Source organism: Bos javanicus, unplaced genomic scaffold, assembly GCF_032452875.1.
Source record: "Bos javanicus breed banteng unplaced genomic scaffold, ARS-OSU_banteng_1.0 tig00004340_1, whole genome shotgun sequence".
In the NCBI taxonomy this organism is placed as follows: domain Eukaryota; kingdom Metazoa; phylum Chordata; class Mammalia; order Artiodactyla; family Bovidae; genus Bos; species Bos javanicus.
The window spans coordinates 22,603-41,782 of record NW_026894677.1 but is presented as its reverse complement, the minus strand read 5'-3'; the positions used below and the strand labels follow the sequence as shown (position 1 = coordinate 41,782).

Sequence of the window (19,180 nt, the reverse complement as noted above, 5' to 3'; positions counted from 1 at the left end):
GGCCCCGCAGTCCCTGGGGTTCTCCAGGCAAGAACACTGGAGTGGGTTGCCATGTCCTCCTCCAATGCATGAAAGTTAAATGTGAAAGTGAAGTCGCTCCGTCGTGCCCGACTCTGAGCGACCCCATGGACTGCAGCCTACCAGGCTCTTCCGTCCATGAGATTTTCCAGGCAAGAGTACTGGAGTGGGGTGCCATTGCCTTCTCCCATATCTATTCACAAGCCTGCCTAAATCATTGACTTCTAGCCACCTTTGGGATGCCAATGCCCACCCACCCTTACCAGGCCGCAGAGGAGAGAAAACACTTACCACAGGAGGTCCGGGTAAGGAACAAGGAACTAACAAGCTCCCACCAACCAGGATTCTGCAGAGGTCAACAAGAGGTCAGCAAGAGATGGGAGACTGCAGTCCAGAGGTCCTAGCAACTTCCAGCGAGCAGCAAAGACCCAGCATAGTCAAAACGAATTCAATGTTACCAAAAACAAATAAATAAACGGACAGAAGTTCTTGGAACACATGACTGAGGTTAGGGGTGAGGCAGTACATGTATGTGCCAGGATACTCTTAAAGTATACTCTTAACATAGATGAGGAGAACAAGGTAGGAGGAAAACTTACTGTTTGGTTCAGGTCGCTTCTGAGCCTTTTGGGGGAACCGACCTGAAGCCAGAGTCTAGCCGAAATACACAGGCTTTGAACATCGCTGAAGACCAACATTTCCTAAGGAAAAAACGCATTGCTTAGCTCAAGGTTTGTCTGGGAAATTCTTACACATCAGGAGATGGCTCCGAGGTGGATTTCTACAAAGAACATCCATGCAAAGGACAAGCCTGCACAGCTCTGTGCACATCTGCCCCCTCCCCCTCACAGCCAGCAGCATTTCCAAGTGACCTCCTAAGGCCTTCGCCAAACTACAGGGGCACCTCTGGGTTTCCTGTTTCCCTCATTTTTCGGAATCTTTTCTAAAAAAAAGAAAAACAAAAAACAAATTAAAAAAAAAAAAAAAAACCCGCACATTTCTTCGTACAATGCCACAGTGGAAGGAACACAGGCCTTCAATATTAAGACCTAAATTTGCAAAAAACTTGGAGCTTGGTTTTTTGGTTTGTTTTGTTTTGTTTTGTTTGAATCAAACCACCACATCATTTAAAATTTTTACACGTTCTAATTATTCCGTTCCAAAACACCAAACTTGTACTGCACACGGTCCCCATGGAAAGGCCCCTCAGCAGGACAGCCACAGATGCTGCCATGAAATGGCAGCAGGGTGCCCTCCTCCCTTGTTTTCTGCCTGGGCGGCCACCGGGTTTTGAAACCCATGCACCCTACTAAGTTTCTAGGGTGCAATTCGTGGACCCTTCCCTTTCCCATCCCAGCAGGTGGTCAAGGGCCCGCTGGCCTCCAAAGTGCCAGAAGCAGGGCTGGGCCAGCCGGCCAGAGTTCAGGGTTCTGGCCCTTGGACTTGCAGCGGACACTAGGCTGCTTGGGAAAACCGTGCGGCTCTGACCTTTCAGCAAAGGGGTGGAGCGGTCAAGGCCTTGAGCCCAAAGGCGAGGCCTTTCTGCGACCGCCAGGTTGTGCCAACAGAGGGCGGACTACGTGGTTCCCTGCTCCACGCAGTCCCAGTTCCCTGACCTGTGGTCCGCACCCCTCCGCCGCGCCCACTGGATGCCGACCCTTGGGGACCCAGGAGCGCACGCAATGGGCGTTCCCAGCCGCCACGGCGACCCCCGAGAGGACAACGGGGAAGCCCTCCCCACCCCCGCCAGGAGCCGACCCCCGCCCCGCGCCGCCCCGCCCCTGCCATGCTCCCGGTGCCTTCCCAGCCGCAGTGGGGATCCCCGGAGCACAACTGGGACCGCCCCCATCCCCGCCACGACCCGATTCCCGACCCGCGCCGCCCGGCTTCGCCCCGCCCCGGGCGCGCTCCCGGTGCGCTGCCCACCTTCACCACGGGCTCCCGGTGAGCCCCGCCCCCACGCCCGGTTCCAGGAGAGCCTCTGGGACCTCGCTCCCGCCGCCCGGTGAAACGGGAGGACAATCCATCCAGCCCACAGAGGCAATCCAAGCTGTCTAGAATTCAGGGTTCCAACGAGGACTACGGAAAGGAAAGATGACCTGACCTAGGAGGGCCATGATATTCTATAGAACCGGACAAAGTTGGTTTCCAAGGAAACTTGATTCCTTGGAACCCGGAAAGCTGGTTCTTTTCATATGCAATTCCAAACCATGAGCTCCTTCCCAAAGCCTGCCTGGCCGCCAGCCCCACCCCCACTCCCCAGAAAAAACGGCTCAAAGAAATCTTTTCCATCTCAGGCGGAAAACTGGAAGATGTCTTGTCTTGTCTGTCTGGATTGATGTATGTGTCAGTGTGAGCCTTGTGATTTTTGATAATAGTGCTCAAGTTCTGAGTTCTTATTTCAATGGTCTCAAGACAAGGCAGCCCTTGCAAACCCAACTGCTTCCAATACAAGAAAACTTTGACCTCAGGGAATGTCAGAGTCCCGTGAACTGGGAACTAGTCAATATTAAATATCTAGTAGTTTTGTTTTTGCTCCTCTACTGTAGACATGTCTAAGAGTCATCAACATGAAGCACAAAATGTTCATAGTGCCTCGGTTTGTTCTAAGGTAAAAATTGCTATATCGTTCTATCTGTCACAAGCTTGTCAACAAGAAAGTACCTCGAAAGAACAGGAACAAAACGAAAAATTAAATGTGATATGAGCTTTTAGATAAACTATGAACACTAATTACACTCGAAAATATCTGCCTATGAGAGTCTTGATTGAAGGCAGAGGAGAAGGGGACGACAGAGGCTAAGATGGTTGGATGGCATCACTGATTCGATGGACATGAGTTTGAGCAAGCCCCTGGAGTTGGTGATGGACACGGAAGCCCAGCGTCCTGCAGGCCACGGGGTCCCAAAGAGTCAGACACGACTGAGCCACTGAACTGAACTGAACATACAATCGTTTCTCCAGGTGTTTTGGTTACCCGAGTTTCTATCCTGTGCTAAACTAAGTGACGACAGTGTACTGAAGAGCTGGGTCATTTCCAAATAAATTCAAGTTCTGAAACATTCACGCCTTGAAAGGACCTCCCTTTTACACAGAAACAAAAGAGATTTTTGACTATCCAATAATAGTGTCTGGCACCATCCTGACATGTGAAACGTAAGAAAGCAATTTTTTTTGTGTTGTTTGGTTCTGATCTTGGGTGTGTGTGTGTGTGTGTGTGTGTGTGCGTGCGTGCGGGGGGGGGGGGGGCTACTATCACTGATAGGTATGTTCACCAATCTGTCGAATGCCAATATAAAAGTCAGTTCTTGGTTGCTGAAGGGAAATGTATGACTTGGTATTAAAAGAAGGTATGTGGCATGAAATCGCATTTTCTGAAGGAAAACGACGTCGTTCTTTCTTCCAGGTGGCAGTTTCAGGATGGGAGAAGCAAAGGAATGGGTACAGAATGGGATAAGGAGGTTGTAGGGAAAGTGGACCCCCAGAAAAGAGTGTTGTGCCTAGCACAAGGTTTCTTGAGAGGTTGAACTGCCTTTGCTAATGGATTTTAAGTTTCTTTACCTCTTCCGTGATCTCTTCTAGGTTGACCTAGAACAGAAATCTCTTGTTAGCTTTGGCTAAGTGGAGAAGTATGGCTTCACGGTGACTTGTGTCATCCTACCTGACTGTTCTAAACCCTTTTGATATCTATGCACTGCTGCTGCTGCTGCTGCTGCTGCTGCGAAGTCGTTTCAGTCGTGTCCGAGTCTGTGTGACCCCATGGACGGCAGCCCACCAGGCCCCGCAGTCCCTGGGGTTCTCCAGGCAAGAACACTGGAGTGGGTTGCCATGTCCTCCTCCAATGCATGAAAGTGAAATGTGAAAGTGAAGTCGCTCAGTCGTGCCCGACTCTGAGCGACCCCATGGACTGCAGCCTACCAGGCTCTTCCGTCCATGAGATTTTCCAGGCAAGAGTACTGGAGTGGGGTGCCATTGCCTTCTCCCATATCTATTCACAAGCCTGCCTAAATCATTGACTTCTAGCCACCTTTGGGATGCCAATGACCACCCACCCTTACCAGGCCGCAGAGGAGAGAAAACACTTACCACAGGAGGTCCGGGTAAGGAACAAGGAACTAACAAGCTCCCACCAACCAGGATTCTGCAGAGGTCAACAAGAGGTCAGCAAGAGATGGGAGACTGCAGTCCAGAGGTCCTAGCAACTTCCAGCGAGCAGCAAAGACCCAGCATAGTCAAAACGAATTCAATGTTACCAAAAACAAATAAATAAACGGACAGAAGTTCTTGGAACACATGACTGAGGTTAGGGGTGAGGCAGTACATGTATGTGCCAGGATACTCTTAAAGTATACTGTTAACATAGATGAGGAGAACAAGGTAGGAGGAAAACTTACTGTTTGGTTCAGGTCGCTTCTGAGCCTTTTGGGGGAACCGACCTGAAGCCAGAGTCTAGCAGAAATACACAGGCTTTGAACATCGCTGAAGACCAACATTTCCTAAGGAAAAAACGCATTGCTTAGCTCAAGGTTTGTCTGGGAAATTCTTACACATCAGGAGATGGCTCCGAGGTGGATTTCTACAAAGAACATCCATGCAAAGGACAAGCCTGCACAGCTCTGTGCACATCTGCCCCCTCCCCCTCACAGCCAGCAGCATTTCCAAGTGACCTCCTAAGGCCTTCGCCAAACTACAGGGGCACCTCTGGGCTTCCTGTTTCCCTCATTTTTCGGAATCTTTTCTAAAAAAAAGAAAAACAAAAAACAAATTAAAAAAAAAAAAAAAAACCCGCACATTTCTTCGTACAATGCCACAGTGGAAGGAACACAGGCCTTCAATATTAAGACCTAAATTTGCAAAAAACTTGGAGCTTGGTTTTTTGTTTTGTTTTGTTTTGTTTTGTTTGAATCAAACCACCACATCATTTAAAATTTTTACACGTTCTAATTATTCCGTTCCAAAACACCAAACTTGTACTGCACACGGTCCCCATGGAAAGGCCCCTCAGCAGGACAGCCACAGATGCTGCCATGAAAGGGCAGCAGGGTGCCCTCCTCCCTTGTTTTCTGCCTGGGCGGCCACCGGGTTTTGAAACCCATGCACCCTACTAAGTTTCTAGGGTGCAATTCGTGGACCCTTCCCTTTCCCATCCCAGCAGGTGGTCAAGGGCCCGCTGGCCTCCAAAGTGCCAGAAGCAGGGCTGGGCCAGCCGGCCAGAGTTCAGGGTTCTGGCCCTTGGACTTGCAGCGGACACTAGGCTGCTTGGGAAAACCGCGCGGCTCTGACCTTTCAGCAAAGGGGTGGAGCGGTCAAGGCCTTGAGCCCAAAGGCGAGGCCTTTCTGCGACCGCCAGGTTGTGCCAACAGAGGGCGGACTACGTGGTTCCCTGCTCCACGCAGTCCCAGTTCCCTGACCTGTGGTCCGCACCCCTCCGCCGCGCCCACTGGATGCCGACCCTTGGGGACCCAGGAGCGCACTCAATGGGCGTTCCCAGCCGCCACGGCGACCCCCGAGAGGACAACGGGGAAGCCCTCCCCACCCCCGCCAGGAGCCGACCCCCGCCCCGCGCCGCCCCGCCCCTGCCATGCTCCCGGTGCCTTCCCAGCCGCAGTGGGGATTCCCGGAGCACAACTGGGACCGCCCCCATCCCCGCCACGACCCGATTCCCGACCCGCGCCGCCCGGCTTCGCCCCGCCCCGGGCGCGCTCCCGGTGCGCTGCCCACCTTCACCACGGGCTCCCGGTGAGCCCCGCCCCCACGCCCGGTTCCAGGAGAGCCTCTGGGACCTCGCTCCCGCCGCCCGGTGAAACGGGAGGACAATCCATCCAGCCCACAGAGGCAATCCAAGCTGTCTAGAATTCAGGGATCCAACGAGGACTACGGAAAGGAAAGATGACCTGACCTAGGAGGGCCATGATATTCTATAGAACCGGACAAAGTTGGTTTCCAAGGAAACTTGATTCCTTGGAACCCGGAAAGCTGGTTCTTTTCATATGCAATTCCAAACCAGGAGCTCCTTCCCAAAGCCTGCCTGGCCGCCAGCCCCACCCCCACTCCCCAGAAAAAACGGCTCAAAGAAATCTTTTCCATCTCAGGCGGAAAACTGGAAGATGTCTTGTCTTGTCTGTCTGGATTGATGTATGTGTCAGTGTGAGCCTTGTGATTTTTGATAATAGTGCTCAAGTTCTGAGTTCTTATTTCAATGGTCTCAAGACAAGGCAGCCCTTGCAAACCCAACTGCTTCCAATACAAGAAAACTTTGACCTCAGGGAATGTCAGAGTCCCGTGAACTGGGAACTAGTCAATATGAAATATCTAGTAGTTTTGTTTTTGCTCCTCTACTGTAGACATGTCTAAGAGTCATCAACATGAAGCACAAAATGTTCATAGTGCCTCGGTTTGTTCTAAGGTAAAAATTGCTATATCGTTCTATCTGTCACAAGCTTGTCAACAAGAAAGTACCTCGAAAGAACAGGAACAAAACGAAAAATTAAATGTGATATGAGCTTTTAGATAAACTATGAACACTAATTACACTCGAAAATATCTGCCTATGAGAGTCTTGATTGAAGGCAGAGGAGAAGGGGACGACAGAGGCTAAGATGGTTGGATGGCATCACTGATTCGATGGACATGAGTTTGAGCAAGCCCCTGGAGTTGGTGATGGACACGGAAGCCCAGCGTCCTGCAGGCCACGGGGTCCCAAAGAGTCAGACACGACTGAGCCACTGAACTGAACTGAACATACAATCGTTTCTCCAGGTGTTTTGGTTACCCGAGTTTCTATCCTGTGCTAAACTAAGTGACGACAGTGTACTGAAGAGCTGGGTCATTTCCAAATAAATTCAAGTTCTGAAACATTCACGCCTTGAAAGGACCTCCCTTTTACACAGAAACAAAAGAGATTTTTGACTATCCAATAATAGTGTCTGGCACCATCCTGACATGTGAAACGTAAGAAAGCAATTTTTTTGTTTTGTTTGGTTCTGATCTTGGGGTGTGTGTGTGTGTGTGTGTGTGTGCGTGCGTGCGTGCGGGGGAGGGGAGGGGCGCTACTATCACTGATAGGTATGTTCACCAATCTGTCGAATGCCAATATAAAAGTCAGTTCTTGGTTGCTGAAGGGAAATGTATGACTTGGTATTAAAAGAAGGTATGTGGCATGAAATCGCATTTTCTGAAGGAAAACGACGTCGTTCTTTCTTCCAGGTGGCAGTTTCAGGATGGGAGAAGCAAAGGAATGGGTACAGAATGGGATAAGGAGGTTGTAGGGACAGTGGACCCCCAGAAAAGAGTGTTGTGCCTAGCACAAGGTTTCTTGAGAGGTTGAACTGCCTTTGCTAATGGATTTTAAGTTTCTTTACCTCTTCCGTGATCTCTTCTAGGTTGACCTAGAACAGAAATCTCTTGTTAGCTTTGGCTAAGTGGAGAAGTATTGCTTCACGGTGACTTGTGTGATCCTACCTGACTGTTCTAAACCCTTTTGATATCTATGCACTGCTGCTGCTGCTGCTGCTGCTGCTGCTGCTGCGAAGTCGTTTCAGTCGTGTCCGAGTCTGTGTGACCCCATGGACGGCAGCCCACCAGGCCCCGCAGTCCCTGGGGTTCTCCAGGCAAGAACACTGGAGTGGGTTGCCATGTCCTCCTCCAATGCATGAAAGTGAAATGTGAAAGTGAAGTCGCTCAGTCGTGCCCGACTCTGAGCGACCCCATGGACTGCAGCCTACCAGGCTCTTCCGTCCATGAGATTTTCCAGGCAAGAGTACTGGAGTGGGGTGCCATTGCCTTCTCCAATATCTATTCACAAGCCTGCCTAAATCATTGACTTCTAGCCACCTTTGGGATGCCAATGACCACCCACCCTTACCAGGCCGCAGAGGAGAGAAAACACTTACCACAGGAGGTCCGGGTAAGGAACAAGGAACTAACAAGCTCCCACCAACCAGGATTCTGCAGAGGTCAACAAGAGGTCAGCAAGAGATGGGAGACTGCAGTCCAGAGGTCCTAGCAACTTCCAGCGAGCAGCAAAGACCCAGCATAGTCAAAACGAATTCAATGTTACCAAAAACAAATAAATAAACGGACAGAAGTTCTTGGAACACATGACTGAGGTTAGGGGTGAGGCAGTACATGTATGTGCCAGGATACTCTTAAAGTATACTGTTAACATCGATGAGGAGAACAAGGTAGGAGGAAAACTTACTGTTTGGTTCAGGTCGCTTCTGAGCCTTTTGGGGGAACCGACCTGAAGCCAGAGTCTAGCAGAAATACACAGGCTTTGAACATCGCTGAAGACCAACATTTCCTAAGGAAAAAACGCATTGCTTAGCTCAAGGTTTGTCTGGGAAATTCTTACACATCAGGAGATGGCTCCGAGGTGGATTTCTACAAAGAACATCCATGCAAAGGACAAGCCTGCACAGCTCTGTGCACATCTGCCCCCTCCCCCCCTCAGAGCCAGCAGCATTTCCAAGTGACCTCCTAAGGCCTTCGCCAAACTACAGGGGCACCTCTGGGCTTCCTGTTTCCCTCATTTTTCGGAATCTTTTCTAAAAAAAAAGAAAAACAAAAAACAAATTAAAAAAAAAAAAAAAAACCCGCACATTTCTTCGTACAATGCCACAGTGGAAGGAACACAGGCCTTCAATATTAACACCTAAATTTGCAAAAAACTTGGAGCTTGGTTTTTTGTTTTGTTTTGTTTTGTTTTGTTTGAATCAAACCACCACATCATTTAAAATTTTTACACGTTCTAATTATTCGGTTCCAAAACACCAAACTTGTACTGCACACGGTCCCCATGGAAAGGCCCCTCAGCAGGACAGCCACAGATGCTGCCATGAAAGGGCAGCAGGGTGCCCTCCTCCCTTGTTTGCTGCCTGGGCGGCCACCGGGTTTTGAAACCCATGCACCCTACTAAGTTTCTAGGGTGCAATTCGTGGACCCTTCCCTTTCCCATCCCAGCAGGTGGTCAAGGGCCCGCTGGCCTCCAAAGTGCCAGAAGCAGGGCTGGGCCAGCCGGCCAGAGTTCAGGGTTCTGGCCCTTGGACTTGCAGCGGACACTAGGCTGCTTGGGAAAACCGCGCGGCTCTGACCTTTCAGCAAAGGGGTGGAGCGGTCAAGGCCTTGAGCCCAAAGGCGAGGCCTTTCTGCGACCGCCAGGTTGTGCCAACAGAGGGCGGACTACGTGGTTCCCTGCTCCACGCAGTCCCAGTTCCCTGACCTGTGGTCCGCACCCCTCCGCCGCGCCCACTGGATGCCGACCCTTGGGGACCCAGGAGCGCACGCAATGGGCGTTCCCAGCCACCACGGCGACCCCCGAGAGGACAACGGGGAAGCCCTCCCCACCCCCGCCAGGAGCCGACCCCCGCCCCGCGCCGCCCCGCCCCTGCCATGCTCCCGGTGCCTTCCCAGCCGCAGTGGGGATTCCCGGAGCACAACTGGGACCGCCCCCATCCCCGCCACGACCCGATTCCCGACCCGCGCCGCCCGGCTTCGCCCCGCCCCGGGCGCGCTCCCGGTGCGCTGCCCACCTTCACCACGGGCTCCCGGTGAGCCCCGCCCCCACGCCCGGTTCCAGGAGAGCCTCTGGGACCTCGCTCCCGCCGCCCGGTGAAACGGGAGGACAATCCATCCAGCCCACAGAGGCAATCCAAGCTGTCTAGAATTCAGGGATCCAACGAGGACTACGGAAAGGAAAGATGACCTGACCTAGGAGGGCCATGATATTCTATAGAACCGGACAAAGTTGGTTTCCAAGGAAACTTGATTCCTTGGAACCCGGAAAGCTGGTTCTTTTCATATGCAATTCCAAACCAGGAGCTCCTTCCCAAAGCCTGCCTGGCCGCCAGCCCCACCCCCACTCCCCAGAAAAAACGGCTCAAAGAAATCTTTTCCATCTCAGGCGGAAAACTGGAAGATGTCTTGTCTTGTCTGTCTGGATTGATGTATGTGTCAGTGTGAGCCTTGTGATTTTTGATAATAGTGCTCAAGTTCTGAGTTCTTATTTCAATGGTCTCAAGACAAGGCAGCCCTTGCAAACCCAACTGCTTCCAATACAAGAAAACTTTGACCTCAGGGAATGTCAGAGTCCCGTGAACTGGGAACTAGTCAATATTAAATATCTAGTAGTTTTGTTTTTGCTCCTCTACTGTAGACATGTCTAAGAGTCATCAACATGAAGCACAAAATGTTCATAGTGCCTCGGTTTGTTCTAAGGTAAAAATTGCTATATCGTTCTATCTGTCACAAGCTTGTCAACAAGAAAGTACCTCGAAAGAACAGGAACAAAACGAAAAATTAAATGTGATATGAGCTTTTAGATAAACTATGAACACTAATTACACTCGAAAATATCTGCCTATGAGAGTCTTGATTGAAGGCAGAGGAGAAGGGGACGACAGAGGCTAAGATGGTTGGATGGCATCACTGATTCGATGGACATGAGTTTGAGCAAGCCCCTGGAGTTGGTGATGGACACGGAAGCCCAGCGTCCTGCAGGCCACGGGGTCCCAAAGAGTCAGACACGACTGAGCCACTGAACTGAACTGAACATACAATCGTTTCTCCAGGTGTTTTGGTTACCCGAGTTTCTATCCTGTGCTAAACTAAGTGACGACAGTGTACTGAAGAGCTGGGTCATTTCCAAATAAATTAAAGTTCTGAAACATTCACGCCTTGAAAGGACCTCCCTTTTACACAGAAACAAAAGAGATTTTTGACTATCCAATAAGAGTGTCTGGCACCATCCTGACATGTGAAACGTAAGAAAGCAATTTTTTTTTTTTTGTTTGGTTCTGATCTTGGGTGTGTGTGTGTGTGTGTGTGTGTGTGCGTGCGTGCGTGCGTGCGGGGAGGGAGGGGCGCTACTATCACTGATAGGTATGTTCACCAATCTGTCGAATGCCAATATAAAAGTCAGTTCTTGGTTGCTGAAGGGAAATGTATGACTTGGTATTAAAAGAAGGTATGTGGCATGAAATCGCATTTTCTGAAGGAAAACGACGTCGTTCTTTCTTCCAGGTGGCAGTTTCAGGATGGGAGAAGCAAAGGAATGGGTACAGAATGGGATAAGGAGGTTGTAGGGAAAGTGGACCCCCAGAAAAGAGTGTTGTGCCTAGCACAAGGTTTCTTGAGAGGTTGAACTGCCTTTGCTAATGGATTTTAAGTTTCTTTACCTCTTCCGTGATCTCTTCTAGGTTGACCTAGAACAGAAATCTTTTGTTAGCTTTGGCTAAGTGGAGAAGTATTGCTTCACGGTGACTGGTGTGATCCTACCTGACTGTTCTAAACCCTTTTGATATCTATGCACTGCTGCTGCTGCTGCTGCTGCTGCTGCTGCGAAGTCGTTTCAGTCGTGTCCGAGTCTGTGTGACCCCATGGACGGCAGCCCACCAGGCCCCGCAGTCCCTGGGGTTCTCCAGGCAAGAACACTGGAGTGGGTTGCCATGTCCTCCTCCAATGCATGAAAGTGAAATGTGAAAGTGAAGTCGCTCCGTCGTGCCCGACTCTGAGCGACCCCATGGACTGCAGCCTACCAGGCTCTTCCGTCCATGAGATTTTCCAGGCAAGAGTACTGGAGTGGGGTGCCATTGCCTTCTCCCATATCTATTCACAAGCCTGCCTAAATCATTGACTTCTAGCCACCTTTGGGATGCCAATGACCACCCACCCTTACCAGGCCGCAGAGGAGAGAAAACACTTACCACAGGAGGTCCGGGTAAGGAACAAGGAACTAACAAGCTCCCACCAACCAGGATTCTGCAGAGGTCAACAAGAGGTCAGCAAGAGATGGGAGACTGCAGTCCAGAGGTCCTAGCAACTTCCAGCGAGCAGCAAAGACCCAGCATAGTCAAAACGAATTCAATGTTACCAAAAACAAATAAATAAACGGACAGAAGTTCTTGGAACACATGACTGAGGTTAGGGGTGAGGCAGTACATGTATGTGCCAGGATACTCTTAAAGTATACTCTTAACATAGATGGGGAGAACAAGGTAGGAGGAAAACTTACTGTTTGGTTCAGGTCGCTTCTGAGCCTTTTGGGGGAACCGACCTGAAGCCAGAGTCTAGCAGAAATACACAGGCTTTGAACATCGCTGAAGACCAACATTTCCTAAGGAAAAACGCATTGCTTAGCTCAAGGTTTGTCTGGGAAATTCTTACACATCAGGAGATGGCTCCGAGGTGGATTTCTACAAAGAACATCCATGCAAAGGACAAGCCTGCACAGCTCTGTGCACATCTGCCCCCTCCCCCTCACAGCCAGCAGCATTTCCAAGTGACCTCCTAAGGCCTTCGCCAAACTACAGGGGCACCTCTGGGTTTCCTATTTCCCTCATTTTTCGGAATCTTTTCTAAAAAAAAGAAAAACAAAAAACAAATTAAAAAAAAAAAAAACCCGCACATTTCTTCGTACAATGCCACAGTGGAAGGAAAACAGGCCTTCAATATTAAGACCTAAATTTGCAAAAAACTTGGAGCTTGGTTTTTTGTTTTGTTTTGTTTTGTTTGAATCAAACCACCACATCATTTAAAATTTTTACACGTTCTAATTATTCGGTTCCAAAACACCAAACTTGTACTGCACACGGTCCCCATGGAAAGGCCCCCTCAGCAGGACAGCCACAGATGCTGCCATGAAAGGGCAGCAGGGTGCCCTCCTCCCTTGTTTGCTGCCTGGGCGGCCACCGGGTTTTGAAACCCATGCACCCTACTAAGTTTCTAGGGTGCAATTCGTGGACCCTTCCCTTTCCCATCCCAGCAGGTGGTCAAGGGCCCGCTGGCCTCCAAAGTGCCAGAAGCAGGGCTGGGCCAGCCGGCCAGAGTTCAGGGTTCTGGCCCTTGGACTTGCAGCGGACACTAGGCTGCTTGGGAAAACCGCGCGGCTCTGACCTTTCAGCAAAGGGGTGGAGCGGTCAAGGCCTTGAGCCCAAAGGCGGGGCCTTTCTGCGACCGCCAGGTTGTGCCAACAGAGGGCGGACTACGTGGTTCCCTGCTCCACGCAGTCCCAGTTCCCTGACCTGTGGTCCGCACCCCTCCGCCGCGCCCACTGGATGCCGACCCTTGGGGACCCAGGAGCGCACGCAATGGGCGTTCCCAGCCGCCACGGCGACCCCGGAGAGGACAACGGGGAAGCCCTCCCCACCCCCGCCAGGAGCCGACCCCCGCCCCGCGCCGCCCCGCCCCTGCCATGCTCCCGGTGCCTTCCCAGCCGCAGTGGGGATCCCCGGAGCACAACTGGGACCGCCCCCCATCCCCGCCACGACCCGATTCCCGACCCGCGCCGCCCGGCTTCGCCCCGCCCCGGGCGCGCTCCCGGTGCGCTGCCCACCTTCACCACGGGCTCCCGGTGAGCCCCGCCCCCACGCCCGGTTCCAGGAGAGCCTCTGGGACCTCGCTCCCGCCGCCCGGTGAAACGGGAGGACAATCCATCCAGCCCACAGAGGCAATCCAAGCTGTCTAGAATTCAGGGATTCAACGAGGACTACGGAAAGGAAAGATGACCTGACCTAGGAGGGCCATGATATTCTATAGAACCGGACAAAGTTGGTTTCCAAGGAAACTTGATTCCTTGGAACTCGGAAAGCTGGTTCTTTTCATATGCAATTCCAAACCATGAGCTCCTTCCCAAAGCCTGCCTGGCCGCCAGCCCCACCCCCACTCCCCAGAAAAAACGGCTCAAAGAAATCTTTTCCATCTCAGGCGGAAAACTGGAAGATGTCTTGTCTTGTCTGTCTGGATTGATGTATGTGTCAGTGTGAGCCTTGTGATTTTTGATAATAGTGCTCAAGTTCTGAGTTCTTATTTCAATGGTCTCAAGACAAGGCAGCCCTTGCAAACCCAACTGCTTCCAATACAAGACAACTTTGACCTCAGGGAATGTCAGAGTCCCGTGAACTGGGAACTAGTCAATATGAAATATCTAGTAGTTTTGTTTTTGCTCCTCTACTGTAGACATGTCTAAGAGTCATCAACATGAAGCACAAAATGTTCATAGTGCCTCGGTTTGTTCTAAGGTAAAAATTGCTATATCGTTCTATCTGTCACAAGCTTGTCAACAAGAAAGTACCTCGAAAGAACAGGAACAAAACGAAAAATTAAATGTGATATGAGCTTTTAGATAAACTATGAACACTAATTACACTCGAAAATATCTGCCTATGAGAGTCTTGATTGAAGGCAGAGGAGAAGGGGACGACAGAGGCTAAGATGGTTGGATGGCATCACTGATTCGATGGACATGAGTTTGAGCAAGCCCCTGGAGTTGGTGATGGACACGGAAGCCCAGCGTCCTGCAGGCCACGGGGTCCCAAAGAGTCAGACACGACTGAGCCACTGAACTGAACTGAACATACAATCGTTTCTCCAGGTGTTTTGGTTACCCGAGTTTCTATCCTGTGCTAAACTAAGTGACGACAGTGTACTGAAGAGCTGGGTCATTTCCAAATAAATTCAAGTTCTGAAACATTCACGCCTTGAAAGGACCTCCCTTTTACACAGAAACAAAAGAGATTTTTGACTATCCAATAATAGTGTCTGGCACCATCCTGACATGTGAAACGTAAGAAAGCAATTTTTTTGTTTTGTTTGGTTCTGATCTTGGGTGTGTGTGTGTGTGTGTGTGTGTGTGTGCGTGCGTGCGTGCGGGGGAGGGGAGGGGCGCTACTATCACTGATAGGTATGTTCACCAATCTGTCGAATGCCAATATAAAAGTCAGTTCTTGGTTGCTGAAGGGAAATGTATGACTTGGTATTAAAAGAAGGTATGTGGCATGAAATCGCATTTTCTGAAGGAAAACGACGTCGTTCTTTCTTCCAGGTGGCAGTTTCAGGATGGGAGAAGCAAAGGAATGGGTACAGAATGGGATAAGGAGGTTGTAGGGAAAGTGGACCCCCAGAAAAGAGTGTTGTACCTAGCACAAGGTTTCTTGAGAGGTTGAACTGCCTTTGCTAATGGATTTTAAGTTTCTTTACCTCTTCCGTGATCTCTTCTAGGTTGACCTAGAACAGAAATCTTTTGTTAGCTTTGGCTAAGTGGAGAAGTATGGCTTCACGGTGACTTGTGTCATCCTACCTGACTGTTCTAAACCCTTTTGATATCTATGCACTGCTGCTGCTGCTGCTGCTGCTGCTGCGAAGTCGTTTCAGTCGTGTCCGAGTCTGTGTGACCCCATGGACGGCAGCCCACCAGGCCCCGCAGTCCCTGGGGTTCTCTAGGCAAGAACACTGGAGTGGGTTGCCATGTCCTCCTCCAATGCATGAAAGTGAAATGTGAAAGTGAAGTCGCTCAGTCGTGCCCGACTCTGAGCGACCCCATGGACTGCAGCCTACCAGGCTCTTCCGTCCATGAGATTTTCCAGGCAAGAGTACTGGAGTGGGGTGCCATTGCCTTCTCCCATATCTATTCACAAGCCTGCCTAAATCATTGACTTCTAGCCACCTTTGGGATGCCAATGCCCACCCACCCTTACCAGGCCGCAGAGGAGAGAAAACACTTACCACAGGAGGTCCGGGTAAGGAACAAGGAACTAACAAGCTCCCACCAACCAGGATTCTGCAGAGGTCAGCAAGAGGTCAGCAAGAGATGGGAGACTGCAGTCCAGAGGTCCTAGCAACTTCCAGCGAGCAGCAAAGACCCAGCATAGTCAAAACGAATTCAATGTTACCAAAAACAAATAAATAAACGGACAGAAGTTCTTGGAACACATGACTGGGGTTAGGGGTGAGGCAGTACATGTATGTGCCAGGATACTCTTAAAGTATACTGTTAACATAGATGAGGAGAACAAGGTAGGAGGAAAACTTACTGTTTGGTTCAGGTCGCTTCTGAGCCTTTTGGGGGAACCGACCTGAAGCCAGAGTCTAGAAATACACAGGCTTTGAACATCGCTGAAGACCAGCATTTCCTAAGGAAAAAACGCATTGCTTAGCTCAAGGTTTGTCTGGGAAATTCTTACACATCAGGAGATGGCTCCGAGGTGGATTTCTACAAAGAACATCCATGCAAAGGACAAGCCTGCACAGCTCTGTGCACATCTGCCCCCTCCCCCTCACAGCCAGCAGCATTTCCAAGTGACCTCCTAAGGCCTTCGCCAAACTACAGGGGCACCTCTGGGCTTCCTGTTTCCCTCATTTTCGGAATCTTTTCTAAAAAAAAAGAAAAACAAAAAACAAATTAAAAAAAAAAAAAAAAACCCGCACATTTCTTCGTACAATGCCACAGTGGAAGGAACACAGGCCTTCAATATTAAGACCTAAATTTGCAAAAAACTTGGAGCTTGGTTTTGTTTTGTTTTGTTTTGTTTGAATCAAACCACCACATCATTTAAAATTTTTACACGTTCTAATTATTCCGTTCCAAAACACCAAACTTGTACTGCACACGGTCCCCATGGAAAGGCCCCTCAGCAGGACAGCCACAGATGCTGCCATGAAAGGGCAGCAGGGTGCCCTCCACCCTTGTTTTCTGCCTGGGCGGCCACCGGGTTTTGAAACCCATGCACCCTGCTAAGTTTCTAGGGTGCAATTCGTGGACCCTTCCCTTTCCCATCCCAGCAGGTGGTCAAGGGCCCGCTGGCCTCCAAAGTGCCAGAAGCAGGGCTGGGCCAGCCGGCCAGAGTTCAGGGTTCTGGCCCTTGGACTTGCAGCGGACACTAGGCTGCTTGGGAAAACCGCGCGGCTCTGACCTTTCAGCAAAGGGGTGGAGCGGTCAAGGCCTTGAGCCCAAAGGCGAGGCCTTTCTGCGACCGCCAGGTTGTGCCAACAGAGGGCGGACTACGTGGTTCCCTGCTCCACGCAGTCCCAGTTCCCTGACCTGTGGTCCGCACCCCTCCGCCGCGCCCACTGGATGCCGACCCTTGGGGACCCAGGAGCGCACGCAATGGGCGTTCCCAGCCGCCACGGCGACCCCCGAGAGGACAACGGGGAAGCCCTCCCCCACCCCCGCCAGGAGCCGACCCCCGCCCCGCGCCGCCCCGCCCCTGCCATGCTCCCGGTGCCTTCCCAGCCGCAGTGGGGATCCCCGGAGCACAACTGGGACCGCCCCCCATCCCCGCCACGACCCGATTCCCGACCCGCGCCGCCCGGCTTCGCCCCGCCCCGGGCGCGCTCCCGGTGCGCTGCCCACCTTCACCACGGGCTCCCGGTGAGCCCCGCCCCCACGCCCGGTTCCAGGAGAGCCTCTGGGACCTCGCTCCCGCCGCCCGGTGAAACGGGAGGACAATCCATCCAGCCCACAGAGGCAATCCAAGCTGTCTAGAATTCAGGGATCCAACGAGGACTACGGAAAGGAAAGATGGCCTGACCTAGGAGGGCCATGATATTCTATAGAACCGGACAAAGTTGGTTTCCAAGGAAACTTGATTCCTTGGAACCCGGAAAGCTGGTTCTTTTCATATGCAATTCCAAACCAGGAGCTCCTTCCCAAAGCCTGCCTGGCCGCCAGCCCCACCCCCACTCCCCAGAAAAAACGGCTCAAAGAAATCTTTTCCATCTCAGGCGGAAAACTGGAAGATGTCTTGTCTTGTCTGTCTGGATTGATGTATGTGTCAGTGTGAGCCTTGTGATTTTTGATAATAGTGCTCAAGTTCTGAGTTCTTATTTCAATGGTCTCAAGACAAGGCAGCCCTTGCAAACCCAACTGCTTCCAATACAAGAAAACTTTGACCTCAGGGAATGTCAGAGTCCCGTGAACTGGGAACTAGTCAATATTAAATATCTAGTAGTTTTGTTTTTGCTCCTCTACTGTAGACATGTCTAAGAGTCATCAACATGAAGCACAAAATGTTCATAGTGCCTCGGTTTGTTCTAAGGTAAAAATTGCTATATCGTTCTATCTGTCACAAGCTTGTCAACAAGAAAGTACCTCGAAAGAACAGGAACAAAACGAAAAATTAAATGTGATATGAGCTTTTAGATAAACTATGAACACTAATTACACTCGAAAATATCTGCCTATGAGAGTCTTGATTGAAGGCAGAGGAGAAGAGGACGACAGAGGCTAAGATGGTTGGATGGCATCACTGATTCGATGGACATGAGTTTGAGCAAGCCCCTGGAGTTGGTGATGGACACGGAAGCCCAGCGTCCTGCAGGCCACGGGGTCCCAAAGAGTCAGACACGACTGAGCCACTGAACTGAACTGAACATACAATCGTTTCTCCAGGTGTTTTGGTTACCCGAGTTTCTCTCCTGTGCTAAACTAAGTGACGACAGTGTACTGAAGAGCTGGGTCATTTCCAAATAAATTAAAGTTCTGAAACATTCACGCCTTGAAAGGACCTCCCTTTTACACAGAAACAAAAGAGATTTTTGACTATCCAATAATAGTGTCTGGCACCATCCTGACATATGAAACGTAAGAAAGCAATTTTTTTGTTTTGTTTGGTTCTGATCTTGGGGGTGTGTGTGTGTGTGTGTGTGTGTGTGTGCGTGCGTGCGTGCGGGGGAGGGGAGGGGCGCTACTATCACTGATAGGTATGTTCACCAATCTGTCGAATGCCAATATAAAAGTCAGTTCTTGGTTGCTGAAGGGAAATGTATGACTTGGTATTAAAAGAAGGTATGTGGCATGAAATCGCGTTTTCTGAAGGAAAACGACGTCGTTCTTTCTTCCAAGTGGCAGTTTCAGGATGGGAGAAGCAAAGGAATGGGTACAGAATGGGATAAGGAGGTTGTAGGGAAAGTGGACCCCCAGAAAAGAGTGTTGTGCCTAGCACAAGGTTTCTTGAGAGGTTGAACTGCCTTTGCTAATGGATTTTAAGTTTCTTTACCTCTTCCGTGATCTCTTCTAGGTTGACCTAGAACAGAAATCTTTTGTTAGCTTTGGCTAAGTGGAGAAGTATTGCTTCACGGTGACTTGTGTGATCCTACCTGACTGTTCTAAACCCTTTTGATATCTATGCTGCTGCTGCTGCTGCTGCTGCTGCTGTGAAGTCGTTTCAGTCGTGTCCGAGTCTGTGTGACCCCATGGACGGCAGCCCACCAGGCCCCGCAGTCCCTGGGGTTCTCCAGGCAAGAACACTGGAGTGGGTTGCCATGTCCTCCTCCAATGCATGAAAGTGAAATGTGAAAGTGAAGTCGCTCAGTCGTGCCCGACTCTGAGCGACCCCATGGACTGCAGCCTACCAGGCTCTTCCGTCCATGAGATTTTCCAGGCAAGAGT

At 50.7% G+C, this 19,180-nt stretch overlaps 1 long non-coding RNA gene across 1 annotated transcript; it reads right to left on the bottom strand.

Annotated features, from left to right (window-relative positions):
• Nucleotides 1-3,685: 3,685 nt before the first annotated feature.
• On the bottom strand, nt 3,686-12,087 carry LOC133244066 (uncharacterized). Its single transcript, XR_009735293.1, has 3 exons — nt 12,029-12,087; nt 8,219-8,564; nt 3,686-4,756 (listed from the first exon to the last, which is right to left on the bottom strand). It is a non-coding gene; the product is annotated as an uncharacterized LOC133244066 (long non-coding RNA).
• Nucleotides 12,088-19,180: the final 7,093 nt, after the last annotated feature.